This window comes from Brienomyrus brachyistius, unplaced genomic scaffold (assembly GCF_023856365.1).
Source record: "Brienomyrus brachyistius isolate T26 unplaced genomic scaffold, BBRACH_0.4 scaffold645, whole genome shotgun sequence".
NCBI lineage: Eukaryota > Metazoa > Chordata > Actinopteri > Osteoglossiformes > Mormyridae > Brienomyrus > Brienomyrus brachyistius.
In genome coordinates this window covers 50,117-77,220 of record NW_026042920.1, presented here as the reverse complement: position 1 = coordinate 77,220, position 27,104 = coordinate 50,117, and the positions used below count along the sequence as shown (strand labels likewise).

Here is a 27,104-nt window from a genome sequence, read left to right as displayed (position 1 = left end):
AAAGTTTTATTTAGCTTATTCTGCTATTAAGACATTTATTTCTTTTTTTAATGTAATGAATTTTCTAATTTAAGTGCTTAAATTAAATTACACAGATGTTAATTTAATAATTATCCATCCATCCATCCATTTTCCAAACCGCTTATCCTATTGGGTCGCGGGGGGTCCGGAGCCTAATTTAATAATTATTTCAAATATTAATATCCATCCATCCATCCATTTTCCAAACCGCTTATCCTATTGGGTCGCGGGGGGTCCGGAGCCTAATTTAATAATTATTTCAAATATTAATATAAATTGTTAAAATGCAAAATACTAGAAGTTCATGTTAAAAATGGACTATTTACAAAACAACTGCTGTAATGTGTTATCGATTTGATCTTTAACTAATGTAATGTAAGCAAATGGGAAATGTGTCTCTATATCATTATGCTGAAATCTATCTCTTTGTTACAGGCTTTCAGAAGCTGCTGGATCCTCTTCACTCTGGCTTGCTGATAGTTTTATCTTGCAGCATTATTCTGAACGTTGCTCTCATTTGTATAAGATGTAAACTGACCTGTACACACTGTGCAGGTACGCTGCCCGGCTTTATGCACTCAGAAGGACAAAATGTAGATTTTAACAAATTATAGAAATATAAAATTGTTTTATGATAGATAACATTTTCATATTAAAACCACTCTTGCAGGTAATACAGTTTTAAAATCCATTATTAAATCTCACCTTATTTATATAACCTTTTTGTACTGTAAGATTTACATTTTTGTATTATATCTTTCATATTTTGCAAAATCTATTGAAATATACATGTTGCAATAAGTTGCATATCAATAACTTTTATTACCAAGATCTCCTTTATAGCAATTTTATTATATATGATATATGAGAACAAATGACACGTATCCAAACATGCACACTTAAATTGACAGAAGTCATTTTTACTTTCATTTTTGAGACAAAAAGGATGTTGATTGCTTGAAAATTCGGAATGTTATCTGACCACGGTATGATACCGTGCGAAATTAAATAATATATTGATGTGTTATATATTTTAAACAGATGAAAAGAACAGTGATATATCAAAAGTGGAATGGTCACGCAAGCAAGTATGTAATAAATATTTCAAATTACAAATCGTCAGTAAAACAAATGAACCTCAGGACTGATTTCCATCCTGGGATCAGCATTTTAAGTGCTATTTGTGAAAATAGGTAATAGCAAACCGATTTGATCCATCCAATTCTGCCATCTTTGTCTCCACAGTGCCATGACGAGGACACACTGAATTCGCTGCCCTGAACCTTAAGAAGCCAAAACCCAGGAGACAGAAGAAAGACGGGACTAATGACACTCTGTATTCTGACCTCCGCTACAGAGATTATGAATAAAGATGCTTCTCATTCATGTCAGTCACACAGAGTGTTCAGGGTGTAGCTTTAATAATGTTCAGAGGAGGGCAGGGGAGCCAGTGCTTCTGAGACTGAATCACGGGATTTTACGGAGCACCGGTGCTGAGTTTGGTGTCAGTGTGTTTGGGGCGCATTTTTACTGGAAGTGCAAATGTTCAAGCCAGACTGGGGGCTGAGGGAGGGGGAGAGGGGAGCCACAGAGATTATTTCTCATGGCATGGGGGGGAATAAGCGGCTTTAATGTTGTGGAAAAGGCTGAGTTGCTGCAATCAGTTCTTTGATGTCACACATGCTTACTTGTCTCCCTTGTGTACCATGCTGAATGGTTTGGGGCAAACGCACAGGGACTGATCGATTATATTAAACAGATGAAAGAAACTGAATGAAAATTTCAAGTGTTCTTAAATTACGTTTTTCATTTAATTGTGTGTTCTGGATGTATTTTTGAGTATATACATGTACCTGTATATGTACCTGTATATATACCTGTGTCGTTAATAACGATGTGGATAATTAAGAAAGAGGAGTTTTGTTTCTTGCTCCCTGTCTTTTACTTGGCTCACAAACATACACACACATAGACACACACACAAACATACACAGACACACAAAACACACACACACATAGACACACACACACACAAACACACATGCACACATGCACACACACACACTGCTACGGCTCTGTAAGAACACTACCATGCTCTTTTGTGTGAGTGGGGTGGGGGGGTGTTAAATAAGATGAAAATGACAATGGCTGTACTTTTGTTATGTCAGTTGTGTTTCTATAGTCATTGTATCATATTCCACAAGCTTTTTATTCTACAAGATGTACAAGCCAGTCAGTGTATTCAGTGGGGTGTTCAGGAGTCATTAGGTTCTGAAAAATGTCTTGCATTTAAAACATAATGTACTTTTGAATACTTAAGTATTTTTAGATGCAAATACTCCAGTACTTTAACTGAAGTAAAAAATTAACTGAAAAACTTTGAGTATTATTTGACGAGGAGTATCTATACTTAACTCAAGTAGTGAAGTTGTGTACTTTGTCCACCTCTGTCCAAAAGTGACATACAGCTGTAAGCTGTTTGGGTTTGTTTGTCTGCTGAGTGCTTCTCTGCAGTGCTGCAGATGTTTCCACTGGTTAGATGCAGCTCAGGAAGACTGACCCACTGACTGCACTGTGCTGGACTCACTTTGCAAAGAGTAAAAACCACACAGACAGAACAATATCTGCTTCTTGTAAGACCCTGTTTCCTCTCTACCTCACCCAGGTCACGCTTTCAAGTATTCAGCCTAAGTTATTTTATCCAAACAAGCCACCATTATTATTCATGCAGCTGGACATTTGACTGGAGCACATGATTGCTACATATCACTACTGTACATGGAACGGAATGTACAGTTTTCACACAGAACTTTAGAAAAGCAAAATTCTCATCAGTCCACATCTCTAACCACCACACATCCTAGGGCTCCCATTTATAATGGTACATTTTTGTTTTATTCACATTCTTTTTCATCACACAGATAAACACCATCCATTAATCTTACAGCATGTATCCTGGTCAGGGTGATGGGGACGACACCACCTATATCGAGTGTGATTTAAGGCCAAGACCTTAAAAGGGAGAGTCAAGACTGAGGCTTGTTACAAGAGCAGTGGGGCACAAAACAACAAACAACATCATTATGAATGTAAAAGAAATGGATGTATATATAAATATAGGGTAATAATAGAAACAAAAAATAAGAATATATTACATACAGAGGAATATTATAGGAATATTAAAATAACTTATACACAATCCTTAACTTATACACAATCCTATTGCATGTAACATTATTGCTCATGTGCCAGATATTAGCCTCCCAAAGGAAGCTGCCACACAGGGCATAATGCACTGGCTCAATGCAACACTGCACATCAGTGAATAAGGAGGAACAATATTGCAGATCAGCAGCAGATAGAAACTGTATCAGAAGACAGTGAACAGGGGAAAAGTTCAATGAGCAGAGTGCAGATTATAAAGCCTGACTGCTGTGGGCCCAATGACCTGCGGTACCGTTCTGTCACACGCCGGGTGTCTGAGTCTCTTACTGAAGGAGCTGCCCTTACGGGCCTCCATAGTCTGCTGGGGGGGTGAGAGGTGTCACATAAAATTGATGACAGCCTTGTTATCAGCCTGCTCTCATCCATCTACTCTACAGTGCCAAGGGACGCTCCTCCCTGATGATGAGAGGAGTCTAAGCATGTGGACATTTGGGATAATGTGAGTTCAGAACTGGATGGTCAGCTGTACGACTTCCAGTCTGTAGGCAGACTCATCACCTTCAGTTATGATGGCAAACACAGTAGTATCACCTGCAAAATTCAGGATCTCACTGGAGCAGCAGTGATTTGTGTAGAAATTGAAGAGAAGAGGAGAGCACAGAGCCTGGAGGAGCTCAGTGCTGAGGGTCAGCGTGTCTGATGTGTGCTGTACGATACAGATGTCCTGCATTTGTGGAACATTTTGTTTGTGCTGCTGTTTATATGTGTTGTTGACGCTGCAGTCCAGTAATTTTCCACTAGCAGTCTCACCTCTGCATTTTACAGGAAGACTGACCGACTGAGAGCAGGGTGTTTGTGTCTCTCTTCTCAGTGAGCGAAAACCACACAACCATCAGGTCCTCAGCTCAGGCCCACTGCTTCACTAGAAAAACCACAAAGGGTATTTTTATCTAAAAGTGGGTGAGCAAGTGAGATGTTATTGACAGCATGAATTTGTCTACTAACATTTTAAATTCAAACCTAAAAAGCAGTATGTCCAGGATGTCAGTAATTACATTTAGTCAGTATGAACAATTTGGGTGCAATAATATAGAATAATGTAGAATTTTGCATAATTCAGTTAATACCAGTAAGATACCGATCTTAACACTATAAGGTCATGTTGCTGAATCTCATTGTTAAAGTTAAATGAATCTACGCATTTTTATACACACAAGACTGTGCTTAGTTCATCTTTCAGTCAAAATCACACAGTGAGGCAAATCTGACCATCTTAATTGTTTTTGCTTGTGTGGAATGGCATCCCATGCAGGCCTGTGCTCTGTGCTTCCTGGGACAGGTCCCACCCTCTCCAGACCCCGATGAGAATTAGTAGTCGCTGGATAAAAGATTGACAAAAGATAAAAATACAAAAGTCATTCTTGCTGTCTAACCTCTGATTACTGCATGACATTTCTGATTTCTGATAACTGATAAGTAGAAAATATGTTTAGTCTCTTGCTTGGTGGTAAGAAAAAAGGAGAACCACAAAGAGCACAGTCATTTTCAAGGTTATTCTCACTGGTCAGTGTGAAAGGCTGCGTCATTAATATAACGCCGGGCTCAGCACAGTGACTGCACCTGCGCTGCACTGTAGAACACAAGCCAGGCTGCAGACCATCAGCCCTGAAAGTTAAAACAGGACTCGTATGTGTGTCATGTGGTGTTTAATAAAAATTTACAGGACAGAACATAGTGGATTCAGTTTCCTTTGCTCTTACACTCCCAGTCCAAAGTGTGGGCCACGACTGCTGTCAATGCATCTGTCTCTTTTTTCACCTTAATTTTTCACCTGTGTTATTCACCTTAATATCAAAAGGCTCCAAAGCAGTACAGTAATGCAGAACAAATATTGTAACTAACAAGGAAGTGGGGAGGTAATGGACAGAAGTGTTGGTTTTTGGTAACTCCACTCCTCTGACCTCCACTGTAATTTTAGGTTCCTTGGAACAATATTGTAAACCAGTCATCACACATCACACACATAAAGTCGACACCAACCTTAAGTTTGACACTCAGATAAGGTTAGTTGTCAAGTCAAGCTTTTTACAATTGAGGCAGTTGGCCAAAATAAAGCCAATTCTTTCTAGGCAGCACTTTGAGACAGTAATCCACTCTTTTGTCACTACTAGTTTGGACCACTGTAACGCCCTCTATGTTGGGGGTTAGAGGCTCCACTATTGTTCACCTCCAGAAGGTTCAAAATGCTGCCGCACATGGAAATATGAGCATGTCTCCCCCATTTTAGCCTCACTCCACTGGCTGCCCGTACATTTTAGGATTCATTTTTAAAATTCTGTTATTTGCTTTAAAGCCCTCAGTGGTCTTGCTCCATCTGACCTCTGTGAGCTGCTTCACCCTTACACCCCCACCCGCTCTCTCAGGTCAGCTGATCAGCTGTTCCTGACGGTTCCTAAGACTCAGCGTGAGCTTAGAGGGGATCGAGCCTTTGCAGTCGCAGCTCCTAAAATGTGGAATGACTTGCCTTTTCACATTAGAGAGGAATCCCCTCTGTCCGTTTTTAAATCTCTTCTAATCTCTTCTCCTTCACCTTTGACACATTGTGAGATGTTAATTTTAATAGTAAATCTTATTTTAATCTTAGCCTTTTCTTTATTAATTAATTGATTTTTTAAAATTTTTATTAATGGCCTTTTACTCACATTGAATGTTTTGGTTTTTATTAAATTTCTTTTACTTCGTTTTTAAGTGTGTGAATGTTTTTATTTATTCCTTTGTGCAGCACTTTGGTCCATAAGGTTGTTTAAAGTGCTTTTCAAATAAAGAGCTGGATTGGATTACATTGGAAGATGGCTCAACAAATCTCTTTCACAGAATGTAAAATTCGACAGAGGGCGCAAGGTGACATTCTGTCAGGGGCCCAGAATTTTTAGCTACACCTCTGTGTTACTGTGTTTTTTTTGTTCTAGCCATCAATAACTCTGGAGTTGCTATATCGCCACCTGGTGGTGAAAAGATCAGACAAAAATATGTACACATGTTACCAACAGTTTGAAATTGAAGTGCAGAGTTAACAGGTTTAATTAATCGTCCCCACGGATGCCAGTCATGAAATTTGAGAATTGCAAATTAAAACACAGGAAAAAATCAGGAACACTACAAGATAAAATATTTAGCAAACACTCAATGTGCATCCAGGGTGACAAGGGACAACTGGAGGATGATATGACAATCTGACAGTGACATTCACAGCACTTTATATGTTGCCAAAAACAGAAAAGGGGATTAAAATCAAGAATCAGAAATCATGTATGAGGGTGGGGCTGCTTGGTGGTGCAGTGATTAGCACTGTTACCTCCCACCACTGGGACTCAGGTTCGAGTCTCCGCCTGGGTCACATGTGTGGGGAGTTTGCATGTTCTCTCTTGCTAAATTGGCCGTAGGAGTGCATGTGTGTGTGAATGGTGTGTGAATGTGCCTTGCAATGAGCTGCCCCCCCGTCCTGGGTTGTTCCCTGCCTCGTGCACAGATCCTGCCAGGATAGGCTCTGGACCCCCCGCGACCCAGTAGCATAAGCGGTTTAGACAATGGATGGATGTATGAGGGTGAGTCACAATGACGACAGCTGCTCTGTTGACTTGGTCCCAGGAGTCGTCAGCGTTGGTCTGCCGGGGCCCCCGTCTGTCTGTGGAAGCACCCGTCTTGTTGGCTGTTCTCTCTGCCTGGGCCCCCTCTCCTGCTGCCTCACGTTTGGGTTGAAGTGGCTCCCCAGTGCTTCTGTAAAGCTCTTTGTGTATCTTAGAAAAGGGCTGTATAAATGTAACATTCATTCATTTATTCAAGGTCCCAGCCAGAAGAGTGCAGTACTACACTGTCCCCCACAGCCTGAATCAGCTGGATGTTATAGGATTAAGACACTTCCTGCATTAGGCCATTTACCCTCAGTGTATTTCCATACCCTGACAGGATGGATGACAATACTATGGCCCTAATTTTCAATACACAGTTTTCACAGGAGTCTCACCCTCATCCACATTCTCTGCATTCCTTATCTCATGCTTCTTTGCCACCCGCATCTCCTCTGCCTGCTTTGTCTCATTTTCCCCACAATTGAAACACCGTCCAATTTGTCTCTGTTTTAGTTCTACCACATTAGTCCCTGAGCAACCAGTCTGATCCCGTTCCTCTAATTTCAGACGCATCTGGCTTATCTGATTGGGACTGAAGCTGCTGTTACTAGGAAAACCACATTCGTCCCACTGGGGCAGGTCTGACACCGCGTCCTTCCCATATGTCTCCCATAATTGTTGTACAGAATTTCAGCTGGAGTTCTTTCCCAGAAGCAAGTAATTTCACTTTAGCACCTGTTCAGTAAAAGTCAAGTAGGTCTTTAATGTTATTTTTAACTTTACACAGTTGAGTATAGTACAGTTACAAAAGAAACTGTTTCCCTCGGACCAAGGTGCTACTTAAATTAACAGAAGACTAACACATACCAACCTAGCAACATACTGTATGGTGCATAATGAGCAAAAACTGTGCAAACATTGCAGGACAGTGCAAAAAAGAGAGGACAACTGACACCAACGAGCACAAACAGCACAGTAAACCCAGTACTGAGAAGGCGCAGTTTGGTTGTCCAATGAGGTAGCAATAAAAATAAATAAAAGTAACTGTAAACATGGCGACAATAAGATAAAAAATAGTAGTTAAATAATAAAGTGTGTTAATGAGTGTATGTGTGTGTGGTATCAGATTAGTCCCTGAGAGTTCAGTAGTCTGACGGCATGGGGGATAAAGCTGTTTGAGTCTGGCTGTAAAGGCCCGAATGCTCCGGGACCTATTCCAGAAGGCAGGAGGGTGAAACGATAATGTGAGGGGTGGGTGGGGTCATCCACAATGGTGGTGGCTTTGCGGATGCAGTGTGTGGTGTGAATATCTGTGATGGAGGGGAGAGATATGTTAGGGTTATCTTCTTCTGAAGATGCGCTGGAAACAAACCAGTCTCTGAACACAGAACAACGCAGACAGCTGTGATGACGTTTTACTTGCTGCAAGGTGTAGGGAATCCACTTGCAGAGTCTCCGCAGTTTCAGCAAAATGATGGTTTATTGAACAGCAAAAATAATACAATGTAATACAGTGTAGAGACACACCGGGTACTGAAAGGCAGCTCAGATACAAATTGAAGACAGTGTCTTCACCCCCCTTTATACCCAAAAAGGCCCTCCCCACCAAGGTGTTGTGTGTAGGTGTTGTGAGTGAATTTACATATAAAGAGTGACCCCCTGGAGTGTGAGGATCCTGAGACAGGGACGGGACAGGACAGGGTGGAGACTTTTATGATCATTGTAATTCAATTCTTATCACCTTATCTTATCCTTATCACCATAGTGGTGCCAACTGGAACCCCCATTCTCTCCCTGGCTTCCCCCATGATCATAAATTCCTACATTGTCTGCATTCAAATGATCAACCAAGAACCTTGGGACATTTTACCACTTTTCCTTACAAAGGGAAGCCGGGTCCTGACCTCGAGGTGTCAGCCTCTCAGTCGAACTCAGCCAACTTCGAAAGAGTAACTCCCCTCGCAGTGTCTTTTATTGAGGTACACAAACAGGATATGCAACTGACATTGAACATGTTTGTCACCATATATGGGGTGGAAATATTCAAGCGACAGTTCTTGAGACGTGTTATTGCTCAATTAAGATCAAGCTGCGGCAGGGTGTTGTTTCTAAGCGTCTAGCAAAATGATGATAAAAAAAGTACATATTTCTCTAACACGATACTCCCAATGATTTTCCTCACCTGTCATCACTATCTGTTGTAGGGACTTGTGATCTGAGGCGACACAGTTCTCAAAGCAGACCGTGATGCAGCTGCTCAGGGTGCTTTCAACAGTTCCCCAATAGAGTGTGAGAATGGGAGATGGGCTTTTCTGAGCTTCCGTGGGAGAGTAGAGGTGCTGCTGTGCTTTCCTTACTATGGAGCTGATGTTGAAGGACCTGGTGAGATTCTCCGCCAGATGGACAACAAGGAATCTGGTACTCTCTACGATCTCCACAGATGAGCCATCGATGTGCAGCAGAGAGTGGTCACTCTGTGTTTTGTGTTCTTCTAACGTCAACAACCATCTCTTTGGTCAACATTCAGAGACAGGTTGTTGGCTCTGCAGCAGTCCGATAGTCATCACACTTCCTCTTTGTATGCTGAGTCACCGTTTTTATTGATGAGACCCACAACAGTCTTGTCATCTGCCTGATGTTGATGATGGAATTCGAAATGTGCATTGCTGCTCAGTTGTGAGTCATCGGAGTTAACAGCAGTGGGCTGAGCATAAAGTCCTGGGTTCCTGCTACAGCGTCTGAGCAGTTGCCTTCGTCGCCCATAGCTCCTGCGCAGCCCGAGCAGCCGCCTCCGCTGCCCCCTGCGGCCCCAGAGCCCGAGCAGCCGCCGCCTGCTTTGCCCGTAGCTCCTGAGCAGCCGCCTCCGCTGCCCCCTGCGGCCCCAGAGCCCACGCCCGAGGCGCTCCCTCCGCCTCAAATGACTGTGCCCCCTGGGGCTCTTGTTCCTGGCCCCACTCCTGTCCCTGACCCAGCTCCAGACTTTCCTGCCCTAGTCCCCGAGGAGGGTCCCGGACAGTCTGACCACCGTGTGTGCCACGCCCCCTGATTATCCACGTGTGCTTCCTGATCGTACCCAGCTGTGTCCGATTATTTTCAATCAGTCCTGTCTATTTGAGTTCATGTCTTACTAGAGTTCAGTGTCCGTCATTGAAGTCCGTCTGCGTGAGATGTTTCCTGCACCCCGTGTTCCTAATAAATCCCCGTATCCTGCCTGCCTTGCCTGTTTCTTGCCCGTCCGCCGCTCCCGTTAAATGGCGATCGTGACACAAGGCACACGCACATCAAGTACCAATGCAGCAAATACAGATGAACAATTTAGGAGGAATACTAGTCAAAGGAAGGAAGAAAAGCAGCCCACCCTATCTCATGGTCACGGACACAAACATCAGGGAGTGTTATGAAGAAGACATCACACTTAACACCATTGGTTTTATGCAGTGAATTACACCAGAGAGAGGTTTTTACATTCTAGCTGTGTTACGTAACATTCCTCAGCCTTCAGGTTTTTTCCACACAATGCACGACATGCAGGGGTGCCAAACAAAACAGCGGAACTGCAGTGTAGCCAATTATTTGTTTCAGTAGTTTTAAGAAAACTAGAACATAAAATGTTTGTTTTACTTAGTCCACAAAAGAGTTTTTACCTATCTTAGTGTATTTTACATCACATACACTCTCGGTCCGTTGTGGAGTCCATCCCACTGTAGTTGGAGAATGCTGCCATCAGTCGCTTGGTGTAGCACTCGCAGGAGTTACCAGGCTCCTGTTTAAACTGATGCATCATGCCCCAGTCCATGCGCAGGAGGACCAGTCTCTGAAGGGCTGTCGCATGGTGAGGCCTGTTCTGCCTGGGGTCCAGCAGGTCACTGGCAATGTCCTTCAACTCACAGTGGGCTTGCGTTCATAGTGGGGTACCGCAGGGTTCGATTTTAGGACCACTATTGTTCCTAATTTACATAAATGATATGGATACCAATATATACAGTAAACTGGTGAAATTTGCAGATGACACCAAGGTGGGTGGTGTAGCAGATACTGAATTAGTGGCTCAGCAGCTACAGCGGGATCTTGATTTAATTAGTGACTGGGCCGATACCTGGCAGATGAAATTTAACGTCGATAAATATAAGGTACTCCATCTAGGGAGCAGAAATATAAAGTACAGGTATTTCATGGGTGTCACTGAAATAAAGGTAGCTGATCATGAGAAAGACCTTGGTGTGTATGTTGATGCTTCCATGTCCCATTCGCGCCAGTGTGGGGAAGCAATAAAAAAGGCCAATAGGATGTTGGGGTATATCTCCAGGTGTGTGGAGTTTAAGTCAAGGGAGGTAATGCTAAGATTATACAATTCCTTGGTGAGACCTCACCTAGAATATTGTGTGCAGGTTTGGTCACCATATCTTAAAAAGGACATTGTGGCCTTAGAAAAGGTGCAGCGTAGGGCCACAAAAATGATTCCTGGTCTTAGAGGAATGTCATACGAGGAACGGTTACTTGAGCTAAATCTGTTCAGTCTCAAGCAAAGGAGATTGAGGGGGGACATGATCCAGGTATATAAGATTCTAACAGGTTTGGATGCTGTTTCAACCAAATAGTTACTTCAGCATTAGTTTAAATACACGAACTCGTGGCCATAGGTGGAAATTAGCGGGAGAACATTTCAAGCTGGATTTAAGGAAGCACTTCTTTACGCAGCGTGTAGAGTATGGAATAGTCTTCCTGATAATGTAGTGCAAGCTGAATCTTGGGTTCCTTTAAATCAGAGCTAGATAAGATTTTAACGACTCTGAGCTATTAGTTTAGTTCTCCCCAAGCGAGCTTGATGGGCCGAATGGCCTCGTCTCGTTGTATAGTTCTTATGTTCTTATGTTCAACTCCTTCATCTACAGTGTCAGATGAGCAAACCTTATCTCCCCCTTGAGGATTTGGACATACCAACATAGGGGCAAGAATTTCTGCTACCTCGTCCTGCTGCCTGAGTGTTTCGCCACGGCACTTCTTCACCGAGAAGGAGGTAGAGTCGGGTGCTGAATGGTTATGATCCTCGTCTGCAGGGGGGAGAGGGGAAGGGGCAGGGGAACCACTGGCTACTCCTCCCTCGGTGGCATAAGGAGGAAGCTGCTGTTTGGGCAGCAATGCTTGGGCAGGAGCCACACAGTTTATTTCTGGGTATCTAATTAGCGGACACCATTAGGTCCCTTCAGGGGCTCCACAGACAAACTCATTGACAAAATAGAATTGTCACAGAAAAATTCTTTGTCACATGCTCAGTCGACATGGACTGTGTGCTATTTACATATTTTTGGCACAAACGAAATCTCATATGCATATCGATGTATCTTTCGCACAAGTGGACCTCCATCACTTTAAAGAGGGTAAACTCTGATCAGGAAATTTACGACGTCAGAATAAACGGATTTTTTAACAGAAGTAACTGACATGCCCTAATAAGGAAATGCATACAATCAGAATACAATATCTGTGGTTTTTAACAGTGGTAACAATCTGATAATGAAAGGAATCAGATCAACATTTCTATAGCATGTAACAGAGCTTGCTCCCCTCCAGAACTCATTGTTCCAGTAGTTATCTGAAATCATCTGCAGGAGCTATTCTTTTATTTGTATATTAAGCATAATTATTCATGAATATTATTGATTATGTTTATTTGTTTAATGTTTTTATTTATTCGTATTTATTGTTTATAATATAATGTTATATAGTATTGCAACACTTGAAACGAGAGGTACTTGCCTGCCTTAGTGATATTTACTATTGTCTAAGTGTATTCCCACCTGTAGGAGGCAGCAATGGTTGTTATTAAAGGTGCTGAGATTACGCGGCTCAGGGCTGAAGGTGCAAAGTGAAACAGTCATTGACCGTATTTGCCATGTGTGATGGTGTCTGCATATCGGCCCTTTTGCGCCAAACAAACCAGTTCAAAGTACTGTGTGTTAAAATATCATATGAATAAATCCTCTCAAGAACTAAACTCAATATCGTATCCTCATCATTCAACGCGTCTGACTTTTGCACCTCTTACCACAAGGCAGTGGATTACATGGGGAAATTACAAACAAGGAGAATTTAATCTGTTTTTCCTCTACATTGTCGTTATTCAGAATATTACAGACTATGAACAAAAACGGACAATGTAAGAAAATAAAAAAATGTGTATGACAGAAAGCTAGAGTATTTTTGCAATGGTGAGCACTAGCTGGTTTATGTACTAGCTCACACTCAAGAAACAGCATAAATGCTACTCATACACAGTTGGGGGGCAGGGGTCAGTCCTTGTGCCTGTAATGGAGGTCACCAGTTGAAACTAACCCAGCCTCAGCACGTCTGTGGGTCCTTGAGCAAGGCCCTTAACCCCCAGCTCCCTGGGCGCCCCAACAGGTAGCTGCACTTCGCGGACAACTTACTCCACAAAGAGTAAGTTGAGGGAGACATAAAAAACACAATTTCCCCACGGGGATTAATAAAGTCCATCCATCTATGGAATATTATTTAGCACTATATAACGCAGAATATAAGAATTACGATTTTATAAAAAGTATGCCAAATATCCATGATATAATCATTACAATGTAAACATTATAATGTAATCAACACAATGGAACCAACTGAGTATGTATTTGCACCTTTTGTTAGTCTGAGTTTCTGTTAGCTACTTTGTTAGTCCTGAATCTATGAATATTCACATTTTTATCGCGTATATTTTATCACTATGTAAAAGGACAAATATATTATCAACCTTTTAGTGAGACAATGTGTAAACGGCTGAAACTACAAGGTTTACTACTGAAGGAAGGGATTCACCTGAGTTCACCAAAAGTTCATGGCTGAGTATTTTTAAAAAACCAAGTGGAGCTGCTCGCGCCACTATTATGTTCAACCGAGAGGCCAAACGGTAAAAGAAATGACTGTCAAACTTATCACCTAGGGGTAAATATAAATCTATACAAATATCACCTGCATGCACATTACTTCTTTTACAATAACCAACTCCTGATCCATACTGTTAGTCGTGAAAAAAATAACTATTGTGTACATAGAGGCCCTGTGTAAAAAGATAACTGCCAAGGAAAAGATCAAAACATTTATTTCAAGGGATTCAAAGTTTTTATGGTCATGTACAGTGTACAGTGCAGTTCTTATTTGATTAACTTGAATGTCTTCACAGACAAGACGATTAAACAAATAAAGCAGCGCAACATTACAGTAACTAACAACAAACAAAGCTCACGAGTACTATTACAATATTCATATCATTTATTTAAATTTAATTTTACCAAGTAAATTAATTGAAAAGCAGTTACCGCTTTACCTGCTTCTCGGGAGAAATAGCAGATATACAAACGTCATGTATGTAACTAAAATCTTAAGCCAATAAGGGCAAAGTTGTGTCGTAATGGAGGCGGATCCAGCCTGTGCAGCCTGCTAAGAGGTGCTGCCTGATGTGTCTTGCTCTCGCGGAGTTTTGGTACCATGTGACATGGTGACGTAATGCAACGGGCGATAAAAAATATAACCATGATGCATTGCGTCAGGACCAGAATGCATTGCTTTAAGCTAGCGCTGTATGTGGGTGCATGAAGTGGAAAGCACCCAATAATAAACATACATTTTTTTAAAAATGTTTTCTTCACCGGTGCAGTGAATTTAAATAAAGAGCTATGATGGTGCTGCAAATGGCTTTGCATAGTAGTTAGTAGTAGCATTAGCCGCTGTGTGCGGCATTAGCTTTCTACAGTCCTTACAGATGGTTCGTGTTTTGTCTGTCTCCCTTTCGCCATTTATATTTTCCGCCGGGCACCCGAAATGCTGACACACAAAAGATTCAAAAGTGTCTGGGGTATCTACTATAGTAATTTAGTCAGATGCCGACATATTTACAGCAGCTCATTTGCAGCGCATTCGTGAAACGGCTTTTCGCTCCAACGAGAAATCTCGTCATGTTGTAATATCGCGAGATCTCGTGACACGCGTTTCACTCCCACTTCTTAGTAACAGTCATGATTTGATAAAGTGACAACCTGCGTAATAATTGGTAATACATAGACTTTGCTATTGTTCAGGCTAGCAGACTGTTATGGCTTGAGGTTAATGGTGCCTGTTACTTGTGAATTTTCACATTTGCAGGGATCTTCTGCCTCGTGAACGTGAAACGGGTAATTATGCTAAAAGAAGAAAAAAGCAGAACTGCAATGTGTGTAAGGCTGGTGCTGATTTTTCAGTCTGAACACAGTAAAATTTATACAAATTACCTGTATTCAAACTTGTATTCTTTATATAGTTTGGTTAATTACTATTTAAAAGTTTTATCTGCGCTCCATTGTATAACTTATATTGGAGACTTGTATGTACTTTTCGATTGGAAATGGTTAGCTGTATACAGGGGCGCCGCTAAGGGGGGGGAAGTTGGGACAATTCTAAGGGCCCACGCCCTTTAGGGGCCCCCAGAGATCTGAATGGGTGTGATAGGGGGGCCCAACCTCATATTTTGTCATAGGGCCCAAAATTGCTAGCGGCGCCCCTGGCTGTATATACTTTGAATATTTTATGATTAATTTCTTTGTTTATTTAATTTGGCAACAGATCTGCACTTTTAGCAGTATTGCTGTCAATTTTTGTGAAGTTGTTACTAAATAAAACAAAAGAAGCAGACTTGTGTAAATCCTATATTGGTCGTGTATTCTTCCTGTAGCGTAGTGACAGCTTTTTGTACGGAAGCCGTGAACGGCTGTGCTTGCAAATATATTTTCTTCTGAATAATTAGAAGGATAAGCATATTTTGTCGCCGCCGCGAGATAGTCATGCCATACACAGCTCTGCTCGTTTTTGTACTGTAACCGTGTTACTTAATTTGCGAATCCATGAATTTAACGTTGACATTAAGTCAACATTGACATTGACAACGTTGACATTAAGTGTTGCACCTATCTAGTGTTTTACCGTGAAGGGCATGTTATATCTTGTCTCTAAGTCGCACTATGGTCCAGGGGAATGCTATGTCATATTAGAACATGTGTCGATGATGTGGCAATATAAATATTTTAGAATACTGTCAGTTTTAGTTTTCAGAAATCCATCATTTGAGAAAAAAGGCCAGTCACGACAAATATATATGGAATATAACAACAGAGGTTAGCTGTATTTGTTTAAGTGTAAAGATGCACATAGAAACATGCATGAGCTCATCTGAGAATAAACTGAATGCAATGAAGATTTGTGACTCCTGCTGGAAAATGCGAATAGTGGCAGGGTCTTCAAGCAGTACATTTGTCTGAGAGTCAGTTAATATTAGGAAAGGCACCGTTTTTTTTTCAATGGCGCTAATTATCAAGAAGGAAATGGAGTACCCCAGTACCTGGTTTACGGGCACTGGAAGCTCCAGTATCAGTCAGACTTTCATGTAAGTATATGTGTGTTTAATGACTTGTGCATGTTTCATCTTTACCAGGGGCAGAGGGGAAACTCAATAAATAGCCTTCTCTCACACTTCCAGGCCTGCAGAACTGAGCATGTCCCCTGGTTTTGTGCATATGTCTGTAGGCTTTGAGTTTTTCCTATGGGGGCTTCAATTTCCTCCCAGAGTACAAATACGTGCAGATCAGTTGCATTGGGGAGTCCATACTGTGATGCTGAGTGGGGGTAGGAGGAGATTGAGAGATGAAACTCCGGATGATTTACTCCCTCGGCTAACTAACCAGAACAGGATCGTACCAATACCAAAATGATAAGTTTATAAATGTTTTTCACTACCCTGATTCATTCAGTTATTTCTGTTTGTTAATTCCATCCCCCAAGCAAATACATAAATAAACAAACAAATATTCAGGGGGAATGTGTCATAGGTGATAGAATCAGTGGATGAATCTAAAGAAAAAAAGGTAATGATTTCTTTCTCTCCAAAACACAATGCACAAAACTCTTAAGTTAGGTAAGACATTGAAATTTTATGACAGTAGCATGATGCAGAGGAACAACAGAAGGAAAAATCTAACTAAACCTGAGTCAACTAGGACTAATTACACTAAATTAAGTGGAACACACAAAATACCTAAAACAACTTAATAAACAAGCAAGAAATATTACATTTGATTAACTATACTGATGCCTGAGGGAAGTTCTTGTGCATAATGCAGCAAGTATATACAGCTGCAGAGACACTACACATAGTGCAAATAAATTAAAAAGTATACAGTACACACACTGATTCCTGAAAATCTAAATACCATGGAATACTAATGAAATACTGATGATGATGATAATAATAGAAATAATAATGAATTAGTTTAGGGTATTATGCAATTGACATGTACAATTAAAAAAGAAATTGCACCAGACATTTCCTGTGGCAAAGAAGGGTTGCTTTGTGCCACATTACTCAAGTCAATTCACTTTATTTTGTATAGTACATTTTCATAGCCTTACATTGTCTCAAAGCACTTACTTTGTCCCTGCCCAATTGTCCCAGTGAGCAAGATCTAGCCTGAAAAATTAGAAAGCGACATTGGCAAGGATAAACTCAGTCATAGTAAGAAACCTTTGGAGGAACCAGAGTGAAAGGGGGAGCCCATCCTCCACAGGTCAGAAGTCACGTTAACAAAGTCCTGATTTATATGGTTTATATGGTTCAATTAGTTAAGTCCGGATGTAAATACAGAATAACTGGCAGCAGGGCACACAGGAAAGACGTAAACAGGCAGGAGGGCAGGCAGGAGGGTGGCACAGGCAGGACGTAATGGGCAGGAGGGCGGGCAGGCAGGGCAGCACAGGCAGCCAGAACTGTTTTGCCACTGCAGTTTGTTTTACAATTTCATCTGCATTTGTTCCCCCAAGGTATAACAGCAGCTAATTTATGAACATGCTGCTTTTCAGAAAAGAAGTTTAATTTCCAGGAGCATGACCAGTGCATACATTTAGTGTTGATGGTTCTTTGTAAAATGGATGTTCTGTACTTTTATTGATCTGTCCATCCATCCATCCATCCATCCATCCATCCATCCATCCATTCATCCATTTTCTAACTACTTCTGATGAAGTTCCGGGTTATGAGGTATCCTGAAGCCCAGGCAATATGGGACAAACACACACATGCACACACATAGGGTATACCTATCCTTATGGGGCCCCCGCTCATTGACTTCTATTGGATAAATGCTAACGCTAACTATGACAATCTTAACCCCCACCCTGCCCTAACCATAACCATAAGTAACCAAGCAAAATAAAAGAGGTTTTGCATTTTTAGTTTTTCCACAGCAGTCACAGATTTTTATAAAATAGAGTTTTCCTGGTTTTCAGTTTCGTGGTCCCCATAAGGGAAAAAAAAAACAGGTATTTATCACGCTATGGGGTAGGATAGGTATACCCGCTCGCACACACACACACAGACATGCACACAAATGGATAGATCACCACAGTTACTATGGATGTCGATCCTGCAATAATGAGACAGAACTATCATACTTAACAGGATCATATCCCTAGTTCTACATATGCATAATTATATTTAAAAAAGATCCCACGCACCTAGCACATGAGATGTTTGAACTTCTGCCCTCTGGTAAACGTTACCGCAGTATGCATTGCAGAACAACCAGATTTAATAAGAGCTTCTAACCCCAAAGCCATCAGAATACTAAATGCTAATGAACATACGTTTATGTGAAACCCTACTCTCTCTTACTCTCTGTGCACTTTATTACCACAACTGGTATTAAGTTTACTTTTTATTTATACAGTATAGTGCAATAATATAATCACGATTTGTGTGTGAGTGTGCCCTGTGATGGGCTGCCCCCCATCCTGGATTGTTCCCTGCCTCGTGCCCATTCCACATTCCGGGATAGGTTCCGGACCACCCGCGACCCAGTAGGATAAGCAGTTTGGAAAATGGATGGATGGATATAACTAACATAAGACAGACATTACACCTAACAAACAATAAACACGAAATAAAGGAGTGGATACAAAAAAAATGTAATGCAATGACCAGATTTAACACCTGGATTATGTCCCCCCTTAGTCTCCTTTGCTCGAGGCTAAACAGATTCAGCTCAGCTAACCTCTCCTCATTAAACATTCCTCTAAGACCAGGAATCATTCTCCCAGCCAAGCAAGCCTGAGTCCGGCTTCCACTCCCCCGATCCCCAGCAATGTTAACTTGGAAGGGCGTATTCTGTATGCACAACTGAGACAACCCAGGTGGAGCTTATCGGCTGGCAAAATTGCCTTCAGGTATCACCCACCCTAGTGAGAGTCCAAGCTAGGGCCGTTCTCAGAACTCACCCTAAACGAAGTCCTGCTCAAAAGTTGTAATGACCGCCTGAGGTACCTGTCAGCCTTGCCCGTAATGAGTCAGTGGGTGTAGCCGGGCTGACACGCTTTTGGGCATCCAATTGCTGAGAACTCCCCTTCGGTTCTGACAAACTGTACGATCACAAGCAGTGACAGCAGAGCCACAGACAAGCTCAACCAACAGAGAGCGAATGGTAAGCACCCAGCACCCGAAGGGCTCAACTGATCACATCCAAACGACTTCCTGATGGGATTGTGTACGTAACTGGTTTACTGTTGTTAATAGTGGTTGAACTTCTATGCAAGTCCCCTTGTTGGGGGAGATGGAATGAATGAAAGCATAAGGTGAAATAAAACCTAAAATAAATCAAAAAGGTTAAACGGAATCAAACCAAATGAATTGTGTTTCTTATTCAATTGTAAACATCAATTAGTTATGCAACAATAACCTAATTGGATGTTAATGTATTGTGATCAAACTGATTTAGTCTGTGAAGTTGATTCCTGCTTTCAGGCAAGAACCTGTGTGTCCAATTATGCGTGTTGTATCACCGCAGTTGACCACCAGAGACCCAACTCAGATGTTGTTAACCTACTATGGCGGACCACTAGAGGTGCAATTTCAATGGAGTGGCACTGCTATGGCTTGCCACTAGAAGCGCAATTTCAAAATTGAGTGGTAGTTCTATGCCTGACCACTAGAAGCGCAATTTCGAAATGGAGTGGTAGTTCTATGCCTGACCACCGGGGGCGCATATCGAAATGGAGTTGTAGTTCTATGCCTGACCACTGGAGGCGCGATTTTGAAATGGAGTGGTAGTTCTATGCCTGACCACTGGAGGCGCAATTTCGAACTGGAGTGGTAGTTCTATGCCTGACCACCGGGGGCGCAATATCGAAATGGAGTGGTACTTCTATGCCTGACCACCGGGGGCGCAATATCGAAATGGAGTGGTAGTTCTATGCCTGACCACCGGGGGCGCAATTTCGAAATGGAGTGGTAGTTCTATGCCTGACCACTAGAGGCACGATTTCGAAATGGAATAGTAGTTCTATGCCTGACCACTAGAGGCGCGATTTCGAAATGGAGTAGTAGTTCTATGGCTTGTCACTAGAAGCGCAATTTCAAAATTGAGTGGTAGTTCTATGCCTGACCACTAGAAGCGCAATTTCGAAATGGAGTGGTAGTTCTATGCCTGACCACCGGGGGCGCAATATCGAAATGGAGTGGTAGTTCTATGCCTGACCACTAGAGGCGCGATTTCGAAATGGAGTAGTACTTCTATGGCTTGCCACTAGAAGCGCAATTTCAAAATTGAGTGGTAGTTCTATGCCTGACCACTAGAAGCCCAATTTCGAAATGGAGTGGTAGTTCTATGCCTGACCACCGGGGGCGCAATATCGAAATGGAGTGGTAGTTCTATTCCTGACCACTAGAGGCGCGATTTCGAAATGGAGTGGTAGTTCTATGCCTGACCACTAGAGGCGCAATTTCGAACTGGAGTGGTAGTTCTATGCCTGACCACCGGGGGCGCAATATCGAAATGGAGTGGTAGTTCTATGCCTGACCACCGGGGGCGCAATATCAAAATGGAGTGGTAGTTCTATGCCTGGCCACTAGAGGCGCAATATCGAAATTGAGTGGTAGTTCTATGCCGGGCCACTAGAGGCGCAATTTCGAAATGGAGTGGTAGTTCTATGCCTGACCACTAGAGGCACGATTTCGAAATGGAATAGTAGTTCTATGCCTGACCACTAGAGGCGCGATTTCGAAATGGAGTAGTAGTTCTATGGCTTGTCACTAGAAGCGCAATTTCAAAATTGAGTGGTAGTTCTATGCCTGACCACTAGAAGCGCAATTTCGAAATGAAGTGGTAGTTCTATGCCTGACCACCGGGGGGCGCAATATCGAAATGGAGTGGTAGTTCTATGCCTGACCACTAGAGGCGCGATTTCGAAATGGAGTAGTACTTCTATGGCTTGCCACTAGAAGCGCAATTTCAAAATTGAGTGGTAGTTCTATGCCTGACCACTAGAAGCCCAATTTCGAAATGGAGTGGTAGTTCTATGCCTGACCACCGGGGGGCGCAATATCGAAATGGAGTGGTAGTTCTATGCCTGACCACTAGAAGCGCGATTTCGAAATGGAGTGGTAGTTCTATGCCTGACCACTAGAGGCGCAATTTCGAACTGGAGTGGTAGTTCTATGCCTGACCACCGGGGGCGCAATATCGAAATGGAGTGGTAGTTCTATGCCTGACCACCGGGGGCGCAATATCAAAATGGAGTGGTAGTTCTATGCCTGGCCACTAGAGGCGCAATATCGAAATTGAGTGGTAGTTCTATGCCTGGCCACTAGAGGCGCAATTTCGAAATGGAGTGGTAGTTCTATGCCTGACCACTAGAGGTAACCAAAGATATAGCTAGGCGGTTGCCGACGCTAGATGAGTGACACACACATTTAATGCATGCGCATGCTGCTTGTGGCCTTCTTCTGTGCCTTGCACAGTATAAAACCCCTTAAAACAATTACTGAAGCGAGACAGCGCACGCGTTACGGCGACAGATTTAAATTGTGAGTGCACTATATCTCGTCGCAAATGGTGCTTAACCACGGCGGGTCTCAAGCACAGGAGACTCCCAATTTCTAAATGACACACACTTGGCTCACAGCGCAAAGTTGTGTTAAACTTGCTTTGTCTAAAGCAGGCACACCATACGAGTATGATCCTGATAGGTAACTAAGCTATCGGTCTTATGTCCAAGCGCAACATAATTTAGGTTAGAACCTCATAACAAGTATTCCCGTTCGCTAATAGAGAGATCTCTCCCAGGATATATAGAAACGGAGACACTCGTCCGAATTGAACCTGGAAACAAAGCGCTACATCTGAGAATCTCGTCAGACATAGGGTTAAAGTTTACTGCAGTTTAATACGAAAGAACTACAATGAAATCACCGAAAATAAAACAAAATAATATAACTACTAATAATAGAAATAAAAATAACTATAATAAGCCCATATGATCCCGCTTAAATGCCTTCAGATTGCCATGAGTGCGACTTTTGCAACCAGTTGACAGTAGCGCTTCTTCACTGCACGTTCGGTCATAAAAAGTTTAAATTGTGTGCTCAGAATAAGTTTAAACCTTGTGCCTTGTGATTATTAACCAATTTTTATGCTGAATGGTCGGCTCAAACTCAATTGCGAAACACCGTGAGTCTGTTAATGTGTGACTTAAATGGAACTCATTAATAACCAGTATCACGTAATAACCTGGGTTAGAATAGAAGGCTTGTCCAACGAGCTGCGTCACCAGGTAATGTAAACGATCGGTAGCGAAGCTCCCCTCACGGCCAATGAGAGAGAGTCTCGCGATATTTCAGGCGAATTTGAGGTTTCAGAGCGTAGATCGCACAGGCAGGGATTCTTGTGAGCACTCAATGAACGGAGGCTGAAGTTGTGTAAAAGACATGCATTTATTCCTATAACTAACATAAGACAGACATTACACCTAACAAACAATAAACACGAAATAACGGAGTGGACACAAACAATGTAATCATGAAAATGCAATGACCAGATTTAAAATGAGTAACCTTAAAAGGGAAAATACTGTTCTGCAAAGCAAGCAATTTGTGGAAATACTGTCCTAAAGTAATATAGCAGGTGAATAGGAGTTTAGGTTGTTATAAATGAAAGGAAGTTTGTTTACTTGGTTGCAGAGTGGGGGGGGGGGGGGTCTTGGCAGTTGGTTGCGGAGGCTGATGAGCTGATGGGTGATGGCACTCAGGGAGGCGCGGTGTTTGCAGCGGTTGTTGGAGTGGAGCCCCTCTGATTCCCTCTCCTGGTGAAGCTTGGGCTTGGTTGCAGTTCTCTGTCCAGCTGGGTCTTCACTGATAGGCTTCAGGAGGGCTTCTTGTGGGCTTCTCTTCTCTTGGGCTGATGTTCTCTGCCTCTCTTCGTGCTGATGGTCTTTTGTTTTCTCCTCCCTTCTGTTTCTCCTCTCCTGGCTTTGTTCTGAGGTGCCAGGTTTTATAGTGTAAAGTTCGTGAATAGGAGTGACCAGGAATTCGACTCCTGGACCAATGGCTGACCATCCATTTGGCGGGCTTTCGGAAGGGGGTCTGTATCAGTCCTTTTGAGATTTATGACCAGAGTGATTTCCCTTGTATTGATGATTTTCGTTAGGCTGGTGTACCTTTTGATATATTCACTTTCGTGGTAACCACTGACCAGATTTGGAAACTGGAGTGATTTTCCATCGGTTTGATACCAAACATGCCATAGCAGCCTAGCGGTTCACACCTCATACCATCTGTAATGATTAATTAATGATTACTTATATTATGTCGTTATGTTATATTACTCACACCTTATTTTATGCCTCACAATCTATATAATTGTAAATATACTGTGTAGCTGCTGGCGCGTTCCAAACTAAATCTCATTGTACTTACAATGTCAATAAAAACATCCATCCATCCATCTAGGCAGGCCAGTGTCGCCTCCATCCTTCCTGAAGTCAGTGATTCCTTTGTCTTTGTGCTGTTTAGTGCCAAATTGTTTTGCTGAACTCCAACCTATCAGTTTCTGGACCTCATCTCTGTAAGCTGACTCATAAGAACCAAAGAGATTTACAAATGAGAGGAGGCCATTCGGCCATCAAGCTCCTTTGAGGAGAACTTAGCTAATAGCTCAAAAATCTTATCTAGCTCTGATTTAAAAGAACCCAGGGTTTTAGCTTGTGTTACAATAACAGGAAGACTATTCCATACTCTAACTACACGCTGTGTACAGAAATGCTTCATCAAATTCGTTTTAAAATGTTCTCCAGCTAATTTCCACTTATGGCCACGAGTTCTGGTATTTAAACTAACATTGAAATAGCCATTTGGCTGAACAGCATCCAGACCTGTTAGAATCTTAAACACCTGGATTATGTCCCCCCTTAGTCTCCTTTGCTCGAGGCTAAACAGATTCAGCTCAGCTAACCTCTCCTCATTAGACATTCCTCTAAGACCAGGAATCATTCTCGTTGCCCTACGTTGCACCTTTTCCAAGGCAGCAATGTCCTTCTTAAGGTATGGTAACCAAACCCGCACACAATATTCTAGGTGGGGTCTTACCAAGGAATTATATTATCGTAGCATCACTTGCCTTGTCTTAAACTCCACACACCTAGAGATGCAATGTGCCTTCTCGCGTGGTGTTCCTGCAGAGGGAGTCTGTGAGTGCTGGAGATTGGGGGAGGGGGCAGTGTGGCTATGTCTGCTCTGTGTTCCTCCAGACGAGCAAAGAAGCTGTTTAGCTCCTTTGCTAAAAGGGCGTTGCTGTTAACAGTGACGGTGTTGTTGCCTTTGAAGTTTGTAATGTGTTGTATTCCCTGCCACACCCACTGTGGGTTGTTGTATGTGAAGTAGACCTCTATTTTCTGTTTCTCTGCCTGCCTGGCAACCTTGATGCCCCTATTCAGGTTAGCTCTGGCTGCACTCTGTGTTCTTGACTGCGCTGTCTTGTCCTGTAGTATTGTATTGTTGCTCTTGTGTTTATCTTGCACTTTCTCCCTCTGTTTGTGCTCCTTTCACTCTGTATAGTTCTATCTTGCCCGCACTTGTGTCATCTTGTGTTGTTTCTGTTTTTCTTCTTTGTGTTGCACCGTGGTCCAGGAGGAACAATGTTTCCTTTCACTGTGTACTGTGTATATTGCTGAAATAACAATAAACCCACTTGACCACCTGCCTCAATTCATCCTGAAGAGTTTTCCAATGTTGTTCAAAGGTCTGTTTGTTTCGAGTGAAGGACACGCCCCTGGACGTGCTGGATAAGGGGACCACAGATCAGTGTCCTCAGTCCTGCTTCTCCCTTCAAAGCTGAGAGGAAGATGACCCGCCTGCTGCTTCTGGTTTTGGCTTATGGAGCTCTGCTTATCTCCACAGAGGCCCAGCAAGATTACCACAGTCTCCCTGCACTCACAAGACGGCCATTAAACTCGCAGTCGAAAATGCTCATCAAGGAACCCGTCAGCACATGAATTTCTATAACATCCAGGGCCGTCCGAAGGTAACTGCTGAGAAAGTGTTTACAAAAGTGTGAAACTTTCATCATCTGCAAGCTGAACTAATGAGTATCACATTGATTTTGATGTTTTAATTTCAATGCATATGATGCTTAATGTCTCTTCACAATGAAAGTGATGGTTGTATATCTCAGCCCTGGTCAATTTTACCTTCTCACAGTTTCTCTCTGAATCTGCTGCAGTCAAGTCTGTGACAGTTTGCCATTTTTTGGGTGATTATTGTTTGTTATATTGCCTTTAAAACAGTTGTAGGCAATTTTGTATATAACGTGTTTATGTGATTTAGATCAGCAGTGAATACATTGACATTGAGATTCTCTTGAGAGCAACAAAATGTCCAAAGTCAACTGCAACAGACCATCGGGCTGACTGTATTTTCATGGACAAGAGGGTAAGTAAAGAGTCACTGTGACTGTGAGCATTGGACATATCAGTTAGCAAATTAATTTAGGTTCATGTTAACTTTTTTGATGCCCTGCGGGGGAAAGTTAGCCAACAATAAAGTAACAAATACATAGGTGGCCTCAAAGAGCCAGTTCCTTCACCTTATTCTCAAATTTTAGTAGGTTTACAGGCTTAAAGGCTGGATTACCAGGCAGAAGCAAATGCTAATCATCTGAGGGGTGACCTGTAGATTATGCTTCGAGCTATGAACCCTAGCTGGCCTTATTTAAAGACCTGTGGGCTGTACTACAAAGCGGGTTTTACATACCCAGAGTTAACTCAATCGAGCCAGGTTAACTAAAACTCATTGTTGAAATCAGCCTTAAATGGCAGTGTGGTGTTTTGTGGTGAAAGGGCAGGACTTAACTCTTGTTTTAATTAGAAAGCCAGTAATTAAACCTGGTCAGAGCAGGGTAGATGTGCAGTGTGAATTACCCTTTAAATTTACCTCTTTAAATAGTGAACTACAGGACCACTTAGCTTGATCGGAGGACAGTATTTTAATACAGAGCAGTGTTCAGTTAAACGGGATTTGTTGTTCATACTTTTAGATGAACTTGCTTTGTATAATATAGCCTTATGGTGACCCTGCTTTGGAAGCTCTTTCCTCTAAAATTGTTCTGTGTCATTAAACCCTGCACTCCAGCAGCTCTGCCTTAAATCATTAGATATATCTTTACTACACCTTCTCTCACTGTATTTATTGCCCACCACTCTTTAAATACTGTTTTTGTGTGTCTGTGTGTTTTTGCAGCCATTCATTAACTGTAGAGTTTGCAGCAGACGGTCTGGTAATGATCTTACACATCCATCAAATGACTGTGTACCAAACAAGAAAGTGGATGAAGTAAGTGTAGAGAGTCTTAGCATTATGGAAATGTAACAGGTGTGTGAATTGTGTCTAAACATGTGGTTAAACTTTGATTGTGTTTGTACATGCAAAAATTTGATCAGAGTACTGTTTATTAATGACAATGTTACTTTTAATCTGAACAACAGTGGCAGCACCAAGGAAAAGCTTGGGGGGGGGGGCTCTAGCTCCTCCTCCAATGACCATAGTACCCCCACAGCACCCCCAAAATATTGGTTTCATTTTTTCTTTAACTATCTGTAAAATCTGTATATTGTGTAAGACATTTTTGCGGTTTTTACAGCATACTTGTAGTGTATTTTTTCTTCAAAGTACACATAGAGGCTCTGTGAGCTAGACGTTAGAATTTCATATTTTATCCTATTTTATCCATGCTGTAGCTTATCGTGCTGTGTGCTTCTATACACCATCTACATAAGCTGAAAAGCTAAAGCACCCGGTCTAAATAATCTCACTCCCCTATAGCACCTGTAGCATTAAGTCACTGGCGCTGCCACTGCTGAATAAACGACTCCAATCTGACTAAACCGCTTAACTTTTCCTCCCCATGTTACATTTCAGGACAAACGACGTAATATGTG

The 27,104-nt window shown here is 42.2% G+C and overlaps 1 long non-coding RNA gene across 2 annotated transcripts in view; it reads left to right on the top strand.

Moving 5' to 3' along the window:
• The first annotated feature begins 478 nt into the window (after positions 1-478).
• The window catches only part of LOC125729374 (uncharacterized), a 75,814-nt gene continuing 49,188 nt past the window's right edge, over positions 479-27,104 (top strand). Inside the window, exons 1-2 of one of the 2 annotated variants that reach the window (XR_007389817.1) lie at positions 479-576; positions 1,063-1,109. This is a non-coding gene — a long non-coding RNA (uncharacterized LOC125729374). The remainder of the gene's footprint in view (positions 577-1,062; positions 1,110-27,104) is intronic. The other variant, XR_007389818.1, reaches the window with a different exon arrangement.